Raw genomic sequence first — 14,168 nt, 5'->3', positions numbered from 1 at the left:
AAAAATTAAAAAAACAGATGTTAATCAAAAGTGAATAAAAAGTGTAAAAATCAAAACTTCTGAACAATTTATAAGGAAATCTATTGTAATGTTTTCTTTTTTCTTTTTCTTACACCGATTCAATGCAAATTGATGGTATTAATTGAATTTTTGATTAGCAGTGATTTTTTTCCCATCTTTAACCCCTTCATTGCTCTGCAGTTTTTCATTTTTGCATTTTTTTCCCCCTCCCCTTCATATTATTATTATTGTCTCATCAACATAACCGCACAAGGACTTGTATTTTGCAAATTGCATTGTAGTTTTGATTGATATAATTTATTTTACCATACAATGTACTGGAAAATAGAGAAAAATTTCAAGTAGGATGAAAAAGCAAAATATAAACCTAACATGGTTCCATCATTGTTTTTGGGCTTTGTGCGGTGAAGATTATCTGGCGACAGAATTCTCATGGCCATTATGATTATGGTGATACCAAATTTTTTTAAGAGTTTGTTTCTAATTTTACCGTATTTTTCAGGCTATAAGACCTAGGTTTTTGAGGAGGAAATTAGAAAAAAAATTGAAGCAAAAAATGTGGTTAATTCTGTGCTTAAAGGGAATCTGTCACCCATTTTTAGTGATATCATGTAAAGATATCATTCAATTCTGTGACACATAAGGATTCTATTAGGACTTTTGATTCCCCCTGACCCCGCACCTTTGATGCATAAATACCTTTTTTTATCTCGGTTGAGATGTATGTAAGGTGCCGCTGTCCGGTCCGATAGGCGGGGCTTATTCGCCATCCCCCCCTCCTCGGCTTGCTGAACGTAACTTCATCTGTGAATATCACAGACGCCATAGTTTTCCGCACTTGCGCATTGAAAAGGCCTCTGGCGCTTGCGCAGTATGGCTTCCTCAACACTGCGCAGGGCTTTACAATGCATCCGGCGGCCAGGAAGTGTGTCCTGCATGTGAAGACTTCCAGGGCATAGATCGCGCTGAAAAATACCGGTTGAGGCCTTTTCAATTCGCAAGTGCGGAAACACTACGTGAACACAGGCAGAAGAATGAAGAAATGCGTAGAGCAAGACATGGAGGGGGGAGAAGGCGAATAAGCTCCACCCATCGGACCGGACCGCGGCGATTTATATACATCTCAACCGAGATAAAAAAGGTATTTATACATCAACACAAGTGGTGGGGAGAAATTTCTCAAGGTTAACTGCAGTGAACTCACTGAGCTCAGTGCTGCACCGTGAGACTTTTTCTCACGGTGCTAGCAATGATCTCACTGAGGTCACCGCAGTTCATTGGCCTGGCTCACACTGAAGCGAACTGGGAACACAGTCTCAGTAACCTTCAGTAACTTCGATGATGTCACTGCTAGTCACTGACGCTGCGGTCACAGCACTTCATTCTCCTGTAGTTATTAGCCTGGATGGACGCATCTTGCCATCGTCCAGGATGAAAAACAATTTTCGCAGACATGTATTATGGCATGAGACAGTATGTCAGACAGGTGAGGGATATGATTGATTTTTATTTTTTTACAAGAGACGAGGGCTTCAATGGAATGGGCGTAAGGTGAATATAACTGTGTTTGTTATTTTTAAATTAATTTGTAAAACGGTGTGCATTTTTATTTCAAATAAAGGACTTTATTCCGGGCATTTTTTAATGACAATATGTCTATGGAGTTAGTAATGGATTGGAGTCTTATAGACACCTCTCTATTACTAACTTGATGTCAATTGAAAATACAAAGGTGACATCAACCCCACAAATATGAACCCTACTTTCCACTGCCACAGGGCAAGTAGGAAGATCCGGAAAAAGTGCCAGAGCTGGTGCAACTAATAGATGCACCTTTTCTTGGGCAGCTGCCGGCTGCTATTTTTGAGCTGGGGGGCCAATATTAATGTTCCCTTGCCATCCTATGAATACCAGTCCCCACCTGTCTGCTTTAGCAAGGCTAGTTGTCAACAATGGGGGGACCTTATGCCATTTCTTTAATTATTTATTTACATAATTTTAAAAAATGGCATAGGGACTCCTCTGTTCCTGTTAACCAGCCATGCTAAAGCTGACAGCTGAGGATTACAGCCGGCAGCTGTCAATTTTACCTGTGCTGGTTCTCAAAAATAGAATGGCCCCACATCATTTATTTTTTAATATTTATTTATAGCACATGCACCGGCTAATGAATACTCCTGTCAGATGCGCCTGCTCTCACTGTTATTAGTGGCAGCAGGCATAAGCTGATGGGAGTAGTACTCTCTCTTCAGCCAACACCTCTCTTACTGAAGGTAACTTTTTTACCATCTTCCACAGCTGGTGGCTGTCAGATGAACTGCAGCTCTCTGACCGGCGGCAATGATCTTACTACCAATCAGAGGCAGTGTTTACCGTGCTGTCATGCAGATGACAATGTGGCAAAAAAAATGATGTTCATGCCCCCCATTCATATGAATGGGGTCCGGGTTTGGGTACTGTCTTGGGACCCAAACCAAACTTTTTTTTAACTTTTTGACTGAATCTAAGGGAATGGAACATCCAGGAGTTTGCTCATCACTATTCATGGCATAAGCATTCTTTTTCTTTTACTCAATTACTGAATTAGAAACCACCAATGCAAGACTTTTGCCTTGAGTGTTTCTTGGGACATGCATGTGTATTTCTTCTCTACAGAGCTGTCCAATAGTGTAATTCTGTGAAATGATCTTTTTTGAAACTTGGCCTGTATAGATAAAAGAAGCTTTCCACATCAAGGGTTCTTTACTGTAAAAGCAGTGAAAAAGTGAAGTTCTTTGCAACACCATATTCTGATTTCACAAGCTGGCAGCAAATCCAACCCTGTAAATGTTAATACAAAACCCAGTAACCCTAACTGACTCTTACTTGTCACTGGAGGAATAAAGTGGCGTCTGTGTATGTATCCTTAGAAAGCAGTGAATCTGGGCAAAGATTAACAAAAACCTTGCCAGCATCTTAACATGGCAGCGAGCTCTGGAGGAGTGATCCCAACCCCGTATTTAATGGTTTAGCTAAATATCAATCATTATGGTTAAATGTATATTATTTGCTGCAGCTGACGCCCCGCACATACAAGCAGGGATTTACCTCTCCGCTAACGGGCACGGAGCTGACACTTTATAACCTGCCGGTTAGCGATGCTTATTACTGACTTGTCACATCACCCCGGTGTAAACATGGCTCTGAAGTGCTTTTCTTTTCTTCTTTTGCAGGTAATGCTGTTTGATGCTCATTTGCCGCTGTGTCAAAGTCACAGTAAGAGAGTGACAGACTTTTTGTGTATTTTGCATGTTTCTTTTTATTGCTATTTTGTATGCACTTTGTATCAATTTTTGTTTCCTTTCTTTGTTATCACGAATCCTACAGCCTAGAAATCTCCGGCTGCAAGGAAGTAAACAGCAGCTAGTTCCCTTCCCCATCTAAGAGAAGCACATTCCCTACCCCTCAGGTTACACCTCATAGTCTTTACCGAGTTTAAAGGGCATGTCCATTATCCAGACAGCCTCTTTATAAATGAAGTAGTTCACCTTGTAAAATGATAATAATAGATATTCACCTCCAGTAATGTCCCCCGGGGCTTGTGTGACACTATTATGCCAAGTGAGCCCTGATTCCTTATGTTCTCATTTCCGCTGCAGCTGCAGAATAGCAGCCACCGATTGGCTGCAGCGCTCACAAGGTATAACACGGGAGACCCTGTGTGAACATTGGTGACGGGATGTTAGGATCTGTTATTTTTAATTTTACAAAGGGAACTACTTAGTTTTTGCCCTGTGCAAAATATTACCGCAAGTCCTAATATGTTAGAATGGGGTTTGCACACGATGCGGTGAAATTACTTTGACGTTTCCTTTTGCAATCCTTACTGCTAATTCAAGAATCAATTATAAAGGAATTAAAATTAAAAAAAAGTGTCCATGGCACCATCCATCTTGGATGGAGCTCTGCCTCAGTGGTGGGGGAGGTTCCTGCTGCAGCCAGTTGTCTTACAGCCAGAGACAAGTTTGACCCGAGAAGTAGGAGGAGTGAAAGTTGATCTTTCTGAATCTATCTTGGTTTCATACTGTAAATTAATTAGGCATGAATTAAGTTGTTTTTTTTCGGCAGGGGGGAGGGTGTTGTGCATTTTGTACATTTTAAAGCTTTACTAGACGCCAGCAATATGGAGGGAACAGAATCCGTCTGATTTTCAATATTCTTATGTTATAGACTCTTTTTATCTTTTAGCTTGTGAAAGCTATAGTTGAGGCTCCTCAGAGGTGTCACCCTTTCCGTGCAGTGGGGGAGGGCTCATTGGCTGCAGCCAATCATCATGCACCCAAAGTTAGGTGTGATTGGAGTTTAGTGAGGAGGAAGAAAATGAGAAAGGCTGATAAGGGTATAACATGGGAATACCCCTTTATTAACGTTTCTACAGGTTTGATTGCAATATGTTAGGACAGACCAAAAAAAAGGAGCATAAGGAGAAATATTGTTTTACATTTTTTTAGAGGGTAGAAGGGGCATAAAAAAGCCCTAAACCTTCTTGTTGTAGTTTCACCTTCCATAAATGAGATGAATAGTGAGAATGTTTAGAATCCGCTACTTGGTTTTCTATAGAAGCCGGCGCGCAGCGTTATGGGTGCCCGGGGTGTAAGTGCGTTGTTTTTAGAAGAGAAATTGCTAATGTGTTCATAAAAATAAACACCGTGAGCAAAATGGTGAATTTACATAAAAATGTCTGCCTGTAATCTCAGCGAAGCCCATATGTTCCCACATTTGTTACACTGAGTTGGTGGCGTTCTCTGTCATTTGTGAAAACAATATTTTGGGTGGATACCAACTCTTTCCCATGCAAACTGCTAATTTCACAGGTTTGTCGGAGCGTTCTGATATTATTCCGCTTTGCATCAATAATGACATAGGATATTTCATAAATTCTGTGTCAGCGGGGGATTCACTGCTAAGGAAAACACTCAGCATCGAAGATGGAGGAGACATCATTGTACGTGGTTTGATTCTATGATAATGCCTGTAACATGTTCTACACGGACACTTTGTGCATCCTGATGATATTACTGCATATTAATTGGTGAATGGTAAAGCATTTTTCTATCACTGAATATTTCACTATGTCTTAAACATTAGCATTGTCATTAGTAGAAGTGGTGGGGAAGTGTCGGATCCTTGTGAATTCGAGGAATCAAGGTGCCAGTGTTATTTTTTTTTTTCCTACACAGAGGTCCCATAGTGAAGATAAATTAAATGCAGCTCAGATTGACCAAAACACTGTATAAGAGCTGCAATGTGTAGCCGAACCATTCTGTGGACTATTGCGGGAAGAGGGTCCTGGAGATAGGGGAAGCCAACTGGAGCTAAGGGTAGTCAACTGGAGCTAGGGGAAGCTAACTGAAGTTAGGGGAAGCCAAGTAGATCTAAGGGAAGCCAACTGAAGCTAGTGTAAGCCAACTGGAGCTAGGGGAAGCCAACTGGAGCTGAGAAAAGCAAACTGGAGCTAGGGGAAGCCAACTGGAGCTAGGGAAAGCCAACTGGAGCTAGGGTAAGCCAACTGGAGCTAAGGGAAGCCAACTAGAGCTAGGGGAAGCTAATTGGAGCTAGGGGAAGCCAAATGGATCCAAGGGACGCCAACTGAAGCTAGGAGAAGCCAACTGGAGCTAGGGGAAGCCAACTGGAGCTGGTTATCCAGCATATCAGCTGCTCAAAGGGTGTTCCTTTTTCAGACAATTTTATAAATATCATCATTCTTGATCGTATGAACTGTACGCATGTGATTTTCAAGGACTTTACTACGACATGTCGATGTTCTGCAAAACAAGGGGATGAGTCCTCATAATCATATTCTATAAAAAGCTCAGAGCATAATAAACTTAAGATGTAAAATCAAAGAACAATCCTTAAAACTTCTCTCACCGCTCACCTCTCAGGCACCTCTGCTCCTCAACAAACCCGTCCGGTCCTTGTCGCATCTTCAGTTCACCTCTGCTCATGCTGAAATCTCTGAGCCTCTGACACTAGGTCAGGGCTTCCAGCTCTGATGAGGCCATGGATGGTTCTGCACAAGCATAGGAAAGGTCATGGTGTCATGACATCAACATGTGCCCATTGACATGGGATATGCATGCACAGAACTGTCCCATAAATGGTGGTGATCAGAAGATGTGACCAGGATCAAACAGGTAAGTTGAGGGGCTGTAGAGTTGAGCATTTACATGAGTGTAAGAAAAATATTCAGGATTGAGAGTCCTCAGTGGTTGATACCTTTTAATGGCTAACTGAAAAGATGGTAATACATTGCAAGCTTTCGAGACTACTCAGGTCTCTTCATCAGGCAAAGACTAATACAACATCTGAAGTCACATATTTATGCACAACACAGCCTGGAAAAAATGCAATAGATAAGACAAGTGACGTGAAGCAGAACTATCAATATGGGAGAGGGAGAAACATAAATATAAACATTGGACCAGTTCATAGATAAGGAGCCCGGATGTTTTATGGTCCTCTGATTGGGGTGTAGTTCTGTGTTGTGATGCCCTGCAAGGTTTTAAAAGGAAATTCCTTAATTGATGTAAAAAGACATAAATCCATGCGACACATTCATTCCATCACTGAGTGTCAAAGGTCGTCATAAATTTGTACTCCCAAACTCGTCTCTCTCTCTGAGAATTGAAGTTACCTTTCAATACCAGTAATTTCATATCCACGTTTGGGGGCTGCCTAAAACACAGCACCCAAATCTGGAGGTGCTAAGGGGAGCTGCACGGAAATTACAACCTTTACTACAAAAAGATGCCCGATTAAAATCCATTTTTCCAGACCCCCCCACTGCTGTGTTTTAGGCAGCCCCCAAATTTAAGAAGCATCATTGTCAGAAGCTCCCTGTCCTCTCCAACAGCTGCAGGAACCTTTCCTTGCAACCAGAAAAAATGTAAAACCTGTCCATTTATAATGACCACGGACAAGATAAAGATCCCCAACTCACATCAGGACTACAAGATCCCAGGTACTTTCACCTGCATTACATCTAATGTGGTGTACTTAATTATTTGTACTAAATGTCCAACTGGGGGTCTGTATGTGGGGGAGACAGGGCAAAAGCTTAGAACAAGGATGAATGCTCATCGTCACACAATAAGAGAAAAAAGAATGGATCTACCTGTGGCAAAACATTTCTGTATCCCTGATCACAGCAACGTGGATATGAAATTACTGGTATTGAAAGGTAATTTCAATTCTCAGAGAGAGAGACGAGTTTGGGAGTACAAATTTATGACGACCTTTGACACTCTCAGTGCTGGAATGAATGTGTCGCATGGATTTATGTCTTTTTACATCAATTAAGGAATTTCCTTTTAAAACCTTGCAGGGCAACACAGAACTAGACCCCAATCAGAGGACCATAAAACATCCAGACTCCTTATCTATGAACTGGTCCAATGTTTATATTTATGTTTCTCCCTCTCCCATATTGATAGTTCTGCTTCACGTCACTTGTCTTATCTATTGCATTTTTTCTAGGCTGTATTGTGCATAAATATGTGACTTCAGATTTTGTATTAGTCAATGCCTGATGAAGAGACCTGAGTAGTCTCGAAAGCTTGCAATGTATTACCATTTTTTCAGTTAGCCATTAAAAGGTATCAACCACTGAGGACTCTCAATCCTGAATATTTTTCTATCTACTGGCTAACACGGTACAAAGATATACATCTTTCCTGTATCATGAGTGTAAGGATTTTTTTGTTTCTCAAGATTTTGATGACCATTTATTGTTTGGAAAAATGGTGGCCATTGGTCGTCTTTTTGCAGCATCCGTGAAGAGGTCAGTTACCAAAAAAATGCATTTTTATGAATGTGGATTTTTGTAAAATTGAAGTAAAAATCAAATCCACTCAAAAATATCCATTTTTCTCTAGTCCCCATAGCTTGGAAGAGATTTAGGCACACAAGAGTATAATTGACGTTGTCCATGGGGCCATGATTTCTGTTGACTTCTACAAGGTATATATTTTGCTCTCCATACGTAAATCCAAACCAGTGTGCCTTCTTTTTTTTGGCCAGCGCACCTTGTCACAATGCGTCATGAAGCTGTAAAAATTAAAACTCAGGAGTTTTCTAGAAGACGTTACCACCAGATCAATGGCATTCCCACTGGTGTCGCTTCCAATTGACACAACAGTTGGCTTTATCATTTTTTTTTATCAAAACATTTTATCCTGATATTATTTAAGCTGGAAAGGTTGGGAAGAGGCTGGGGAAAGGGTTTGCACCCTTGTCAAACCGCTGCTACAGAAGTAATGTCTACTCTGTGCCGGTGACGGCAAGCGCTCCCATAAATCTCACAAAGTGCAGTCAGACAGTCAACAAGATAGAGCGCACAAACTTACCTTTGGGGTCCTTTTGACACGAGTGCTCATAAGCATAATTTTAATTTTATAGATTGACATATTCTTGATGGAACAATCTCTTTATTGTGGATAATAAAAAAGAGAACAGCGGCATAACAGCATTTCCAGGCAGATTTGTCTTGTAAGGCATGTAATGGAGAGAAGCCCTGAAAGCCTCAGTAAATAAGATTAACTGAGTTATATATAATGATGGGATAGCCGTATAATGTATAGTCGGAAAGGAGCCCTGAGATACTGAAGGAAGGAATGGGATAAAAATGATAAGTGCCTTGATTTATGGCAGAGGGAAAAAAAAGGCTCAAGTTTAAGTAGAAAATTTATGCCGCAATGCATGTTAAGCAGAGAACCTTCTACGGCATCAAGTTCTTCAGTTCTCACTTGTGAAAAGTCCATTTCTGTTCAGTTACCGAAGAGGACGCTCTATTTATAAAAACCCTGACTTTTCATGGAAAGTAACCAGTGATGAGAAGTGAGAGACAAGTCTTTATTTCTGCACAGGACAAGAAGGTCATAATGTCAGTGGAAACCCAACTTTTGGCCAATGTCATCCAGGCATGGTCCCACTGGGGACAGATCATGAAGTTGTGTTTAGTAGATGTACAGGCTGTGTGGCATTTAATTAGCTAAACTCATTAGTCATTTTATCATTTTTATTGGATATAGATTATCATTACAGAGGAGGAACATGATAAACATTGAAACTCTTGAAGGGTTATTCCCATCTGGGCAAGTTATCACCCAACTATAGTAGAGGTGATAACTTGCTTATCATTGGGTGTCTGGCCACTTGGACTGCCACCAAACCAGGAAAAGGTATCTGAAATTTGACATTTGCATGAATTGTTGGCTTCCCCTTGACATCTATTTGTCTTTTGGACTGTTGGAGATAGTCGGGCGCTTTTCTAGGCCATCTCTGGTACTTCAACAGACAATAAGTAGAGTTGTGTTGTTCACGTAAAGTCACTTCATTGTAACTTCATGTTTTAGGTACCTGTCCTAGGGATTGATGAGGGGTCGCAATAATTGGACCCTTGGTGATCAGCAAATTATGTTGTGGATAGGTGGTACCTTGCAATGTTTGGAATAATCCTTTAAAAACATCAATGTGCAAACAGTATAGATTTGATTGTCATAGACAAATGGCGGAGGGGTCCTCATCTTCACGAATTGACCAAAAAAAAAGAAAAACTGAGCCGCCTGGCCTGAAAATAGGTGAAAGATAATAAATGGACCATGGTCAACTATCAACATTTAAGCCAACGATCAGTCAACTGAAACCAAAGGGTTGCATTTAGTACTGGGACTCGGGACTTGAATCTCAACAGTAAAACTTTGATATTGTCAATAGGGTTAAAATATTAGGGTTTGGAATGGTCATATAGGGTTAAAATATGCAAAGAGCTTGTAAAACCAAGCAACTCTGCAATTTACCGATTGCTAAAATACTCTCTGTTCCCAAAGATGGAGTGATTTTTTTCCTCTATGGCTTACTGCGCATTGCTTAGGTCATTGCTGAAGTTTTTCCAAGGAAAGGAGCAACGTTCTCAAGTTTTTTGCTACAGAGCTTGCAAGCACTGCTGTGAAGATGGCCAAATCCAGTGATATTCACCTTCCCTGGTGATACAAGTGCAAAGATTCCTTCTTGCGGCATTAGAGAGCAAGCAGCTTGGACAGATGGATCATCCATGGTGCTGGTTCAATGTGCAACTCTTGGGGAACCCACCACCCTGGGTAAGCAGGAGGAACAGAACGCACTTGAATAGCGCTATAAAATACGGTATAGCAGCAGGTCTATGTAATATCTTGTCAAGCAGCTGAAGAAAGCCAATGGATGACAAAACATTGCAAATTGGCATTTTTGGAGAACTCAAGTGTAAATGTTGTCAAACCTGACGTTATAGAACTGACACCCCTTCCACCTGTGCAGCCCCTATAATATTGCAGTGGGTATATCCATAGTAGTGGGTCTGCATTCGGTTCATTGTAACAGCTTCAAAGACTAAACATGGTTTGTACCAAACAAGCAAGAGAAGAGTCTATGTAGACTGATGGAGAATTGAAAAAGACTTGCATGGGACTGGGCTGAGGGTGGTGATCAGTGAAGAACTTTGATACATGGGATACATTTTTACTCCTTTTTGAACATTTACACCAATGTTAGGTGTCCAAATGTCAGAGCAAATAGGGCTCAGACAAGAAGTAGTGATCTTATATTCCAGCTTTCTATAGGAAAGGGGAGAAAAACACAGGCAAGAGTTAAAGCGGACTCGAAGATAAGGGATAATTGACCCACCACCCTTCTTCATGGTACTTCGGTGAATCCCATTACTCCTAAAGTTAACTTTGTATTCAGTTATTTGCCGCTATGGCTTATTTTGCATTAGGCTTTTTGGGTGATTACATTTTCTGTCTAGATGTAAGGCAAATCTTAAAATTAAGAATAATAGGGAAACCCATTCTGGCACTGCCTGGAGCCTATTTTTTAACATTCTAGGTCCTAGATCTTCAACATATCCATGTCTTAACTAATACTGCACATATAGCATACATTTAGAAAACAATGAATTTATTTTTATAACTTGTTTTTTGTAAACTATTGGTCTTCTTTTGTAGAGGAAAACGTCTACATAAAGAATAATTATCTTTGGATTCCAAGAAGCAAAATTAATTCTACAGTTTCCAATTGGGTCACGTAATGCCCATTCTCAGATTTTTTTTATTTTTTCCATTTTGCTGATATTCTGTACATTGTAGCAGGATATTTCACAGCTGAATGTCATGTGTGATGTCTCGAATATTGGTCGGATTGCTTCTTCTGAGCATGCACTGGTCATTCCAAGCGCAAGCTCATTTTCACATCCCCATTGCGCCTGCGCCCAATCTCTTCTCAATTCGGGAGCATAGTATTATGAGAGATTAAGAAACCGATGCACTGGAAGAGGCTGGAAATTTCATCTGTAAGAAAGAACATAAGAAACAAGAAGGTTTGGGTCATTGATTGAGCGTCTTATGACCAGTATGATGGTTTTTAAAAGTGTAAGTGTTAAAAAAGGTCTTGGCAGAATATAGAAAACATGCTTAGCCACATGCAATGGTTTCTGAAATATCACCATCCCCCTTCCCACTCTTCACCACGGGGGTGAGATAAGTGTCCTAGAAGTATGTGAACCCTTAAAGGGCAATCTAAGCTAGAACATAAATTTGAGATAAATGTGTTTGAAAAGCATTTCAGACCAAATCAATTCATCTTCATCTGCTTTTATTCTTCTTGCAATCAGCCATAGAGGACTGCTTTAAAGACCTTCATGAATATTCATTTTTTTTTCGTGCCATCAGTAATGTAAACCCCGTGTTATCTTTTTCATCAGCTGACTGTCATACAATCAATTCAGACCCAAGGGATGTAAGAAAAAAATCAATAGCCGAGACCCGATGTAAATAAACAATGGGAGAGACTTAAGGAATCCGTGACCTTGAGATTTTTCCTCTAGTATCGGAAGCTGGATGCTCAGCAGACTGTACCGCGCTATTATACAATGATTACAGCGCTGTCCTTCTAAAATAATGCAGAAACAACTATAATAATGGGAAATTGAAGGGAATGTCAAATGAAGACAAACTGCTTCTAAATAGAAGTTGCCCAGTGATCAGCCGATTGTTGAGAGTTCGGCTTCCATGTCCGGCCAGTAGCCTTTGCAGGAGATAATGAGCACTGCTTAATGGTCACACATATAAATGGCCAACCATGGCCGGTCAGCCAGAGTGTGAGTATGGGGCATTGGCTGTACTAGGTGTCAGGAATTTCAGGGCCTGACACTGGCAAAATTTTCAGGCTCCCTTGAGACTCCACCTAGGCCTCATCTCCACCCTATGAACCTTGCACTGTCCCACCACCCACTCTTGGAAAAACTCCACTTCTGCACCACGTCCTCACCAATCACACAGTAACACTACCCATCGAACACCAGATCACATACATAGCCAGCAGCTTTTGTTTTGGCCAAAAGATTTTTTTAAGGCACCACTGTAACGGAGGCCAGGGGGGTAGTCGTGGCTGAGGGTGGTAGTATTGGCGCACCCTGGCCCACGTCACATAAACACATCGTCCTTTCTGTTGTACACTCGGTGATTCACTTACTTGCACGTCAGAGTCCACTCCGGTCTGCTGAGGCCTTCTTCCTTTAAGTACCACGCAATGACAGTCAGAGTCCATATCCAGTTCCAACAAAACAACTTTACTCAGTTCTTTACACAGCATACCGTTTTGTCACAGAAACAGCACAAGATTCTTCACAGAGCATAACCTTTCTTTTCCCTGTGCTGTCCCTCACTCCTCCAGGAATATTGCAAGGTTGTACTGTCGCCTTCGGTACCACAGCTTCGTGACTGGCCAGAACAACCCCCTTCAGGAGTTCCCTTTCTGCTTTGCCCCAGACATTTGGGATTGTTCCCATGAAGTTAGCTGCTACCATCTTGAGGCTGCTCTGTATTCTGCCACTACCATGTGACTATCAGCCCATAGACCGTGGATGGCTGGGCTCCACAGCTTAAACGTTGCGGGACACAACTGTCCTGTCCTTCTATGTGTATATATCTAGTCCTTTTCTCCAAGTGGACATGGTCCTCAGCTCTTCGTTGTTGGGTGTCTCCTTAAAGACCACAGTCAGTTGGGTGGCCATACTAGATTTATATACAGGGAAGAATGGGCCATATCTCAGGAACGGAGAGGAGCAAGTCATAAAATGGAATATTTCTGCTGAGCAAGAGGTTGTCTTTAAATCCCAGATTGGAGGACATTTTAAGCCTTATCACCAAAACGCCCCATAACACCCTCTTTTACCACAAATTTACATAAACATCACTCCTTTTAACCTTCCTGTTCACAGGATTGTCCTAGATAATTTAGATGGATAAATAGACAATCTAGAGGACAACAGTAGTGAATAACTGCACGCTTGCACCGGATGTGAAGCTATTATGCAAATGTTTGCAAATGATATGCTAATCCGGTAATTATGAATAAAGCTTACTCTTTAGTTTAACATCAGGCAATAATATTGCACGCGTTAAATTGTAAGTAAATGTGTCGTAACTCCAATCTCCATCTGATGAATGACTTTTGAGGGATATGAGACATGATAATTCAACATTAGCCAGGGAGGATGTGTCATTATCCGAAGCCCCATGGGTTCAATCCCACGCCTTGTTTACGAATATAATTAAGGAACTAGATCTTCAGCCTTCGGGGCAATGATGTCAGAAGATGAAGCTCCAGAGGAGAAGCTTCCAGTTCTCAAAAGTGATTAGCTTGAGATGAAAAGCGGGGCCGGAATAGAAAATGGGGTCTTGGGGTGACAAGATTTACCGCTAACAGAATTTTCTTGCAATTTCAGCCCATATATAGGGAATGTAATACTGCGGTATAATGCTAAGATACTACCGCTATGCACAATCCACCTAACACCACCAAGAAGTGTCCAAACTATATTTAGATAATAAAGAGGAATTTATGGTAATTCTAGTGAGTATGTCTTTAGAGACAGATTTCGATAAAGGAAGCCCTGAAGAACGGGCACCTTCTGAAGGAGAGTGAGCCCAAAATGTCCACTTGCCCCAATGAGGAAATCAGTACTATAATTATTTCACATAAATAAATATATTTACAAAGGTAAGAACTGGATGACTGGGGTATGCTGGAGGTTAAAGGATCCCCACCGATCACAAAAACAGATGATCGGC

This window comes from Dendrobates tinctorius, unplaced genomic scaffold (genome assembly GCF_039654945.1).
Source record: "Dendrobates tinctorius isolate UK_male_01 unplaced genomic scaffold, ASM3965494v1 ptg000054l, whole genome shotgun sequence".
Taxonomy (NCBI): Eukaryota; Metazoa; Chordata; class Amphibia; order Anura; family Dendrobatidae; genus Dendrobates; species Dendrobates tinctorius.
The sequence above is the reverse complement of the archived record's forward strand: the minus strand, read 5'-3'. Positions refer to the sequence as shown.